This window comes from Lepisosteus oculatus, unplaced genomic scaffold, assembly GCF_040954835.1.
Source record: "Lepisosteus oculatus isolate fLepOcu1 unplaced genomic scaffold, fLepOcu1.hap2 HAP2_SCAFFOLD_136, whole genome shotgun sequence".
In the NCBI taxonomy this organism is placed as follows: Eukaryota; Metazoa; Chordata; class Actinopteri; order Semionotiformes; family Lepisosteidae; genus Lepisosteus; species Lepisosteus oculatus.
The window spans coordinates 14749-17127 of record NW_027167685.1 but is presented as its reverse complement, the minus strand read 5'-3'; the positions used below and the strand labels follow the sequence as shown (position 1 = coordinate 17127).

At 48.6% G+C, this 2379-nt stretch overlaps 1 pseudogene; it reads left to right on the top strand.

Annotated features, from left to right (window-relative positions):
• The first annotated feature begins 1801 nt into the window (after positions 1-1801).
• LOC138226358 (U1 spliceosomal RNA) lies at positions 1802-1946 on the top strand (annotated as a pseudogene).
• The last annotated feature ends 433 nt before the right edge of the window (positions 1947-2379 follow it).

Below are 2379 nucleotides of genomic sequence, written 5' to 3'. Positions count from 1 at the left end.
TCGGTACTTGAGCACATGAAGTTTGGCCCCATCATGAGAAAGTGGATTAACCTGCTGTACACAGGTAGCAACAGCAGAGTCATGGTTAATGGCAATAGATCACGCACCTTTGAAGTCTGTTCAGGGGTGAGGCAGGGCTGCCCATTATCCCCCTTGTTATTCGTTTTGGCTATGGAGCCCTTAGCCTGTGCCTTGCGCCAGGATCAGGCCATTAATGGGATACCAGTGCCTGGAAGTGGGGGAGGAGAGGTAAAGACATCTCTATACATGGATGACGTCACCCTGCTCCTCTCTGACAATGCCTCAATTAGCAGAGCTCTGCAGTGCTGTGATCGGTTCTCTTTGGCTTCCTCCGCAAAAATTAACACATCTAAGAGTGAGATTTTTTATCAGAACTGGAGGGAGCCAAAAGAAGGACATGATCTCAGGCTGCAAGAGAAGAGAATTAAGGTCCTGGGGGTGTATTTTGGAGAAGAGATGGGAACAGTAAATTGGCAGAACAAATTGCCAATCTTAAACAAAAAACTGATGCAATGGAAGGACCGAGACCTCACCATGACAGGGAAGGTGCTGGTCATCAAAGCCGAGCTCTTGCCTGTCTTGAATTTTCTGGCTTCTACCTTCCCAATCCCACACCGTGTTGCGGCGGTGCTGAGGAGATTGATGTTTCAATTTCTATGGGGTGGGAAGCAGGAAAGACTCAGAAGGGAAATAATGTACAGGCCGCTACCCTCAGGGGGGAAGTCTGTCCCAGATATTGCTACGAAGCTGCTGTGCATTTTCCTGGCCTCTGTGCTGAGAGGCTTTGCAACAGCACCTGCAGCGCGTACCTGGACTTATTTTTCCAGGCTCTGGGTAGGTAGGGAGGTGTTCAGAGTGTGGGGTGTCAGACCCAAGCTGGACGTCCCACTCTCTGACACATGCCCTGCAATTTATGGGACAGTTAAAAGTTTTCTAAGATCTCACCCAATTGGCCATATTCCCCTCCGAGATGTCAGCGTCCAAAAACTGGAAGATTTCGTAGCACCCCAGAACAATAGGCAGACCCCTGTGGGCATTTTAACATCAGCCCAAACAAGGAAGGTGTGGAAACACACATCCTCTAAATTTCTGTGCAACATTCACAGAGATTTAGCCTGGAGTGTCGTCCACCAGTGCTTACCGGTACGAACTTTCTTGTACCGTAGGGGCCTCACCCCCAGCCCTCGCTGCGTTAGGGTGGGCTGCGGCGAGGAGGAGACTGTGACCCACCTCCTGTGGTCCTGCTTTTTTGCTAAGGCCTTCTGGGCACAGTTTGAAGATTGGTTGCAGGCTCTCTCGCCCCAATTTACCCTGACCGCTGCTTTCATCATATACGGCATCTCTCCTGTCAAGCTTCCTCCTGACGTGTTTGACAGGATCTGGGCCGTGGTGAACAGTGGGAAAGACGCCCTGTGGAGAGTGAGGAACATGGGGCTGTTCAAAGGCATCGAGGTCCCAGTCAAGGCAGCAGGTAGCCTGGCCCTGTTCATCACCCGAGAGAACTATTACCTCAGAGATCTGTGGAGAGAAGGGAGGGAGGAAGCAGAAAATCTGTGGGAAATAGAGGGCATTGGACAGTATCTCAAGAAACTGTGAAAAACATTATCATGTTTAAGTAAAGAATGTGATTTGCACCAGAAAAAAAGAAATTGTTGCTATGTAACTGGTTCCGTGTCAAAATGTAATGAGATGTGATCATATATACTGTTTTAAGTATGTATATTAATGTAAAGCTTTCTGATTTGTGATTTCCTGTATTTTTTTGTGAAAAGAAAATAAAGTTCTTAAAAATCGGAAATCGGTTCACCCAGGGCGAGGCTCGGCCATTGCACTCCGGCTGTGCTGACCCCTGCGAATTCCCCAAATGTGGGAATCTCGACTGCATAATTTCTGGTAGTGGGGGACTGCGTTCGCGCTCTCCCCTGATGTGCTTGGTCCAAAATCAGATACGGGAGGGTTAGGACACCACGAGCTGCGTGGCTGCGGAAGGATCCCGGTTCGACAGGAGTGGACGCCGCTGCTGGTTCTCGCTGGCTTTTAGTTAGGGGTCCGGAGAAGCATCTCAAGCTAGTTCCACTACTCCTTCCGGACGTTCATTCCCTTTTCAAAGTCAGTCGTTTTGCTGTAGTCTGCGTTCTTTAGGCTGATTATCGAGGTTAGCCTTTATTTGGTCATGGGGGGCCTCGGTACTGTATGCTGAGTCTAAAGACAGTTTCACCCGTTTTCTGATTGCTCGGTTCTGTACCAGTGCAGACATGTCAAACAGTGAATGGCTGTACCTCTACTGTATCCATGCTCAATGAATGAAATCGGTAACAAATGAATATATGTCTAGTTATACGAAAAACGAGTGGTTTA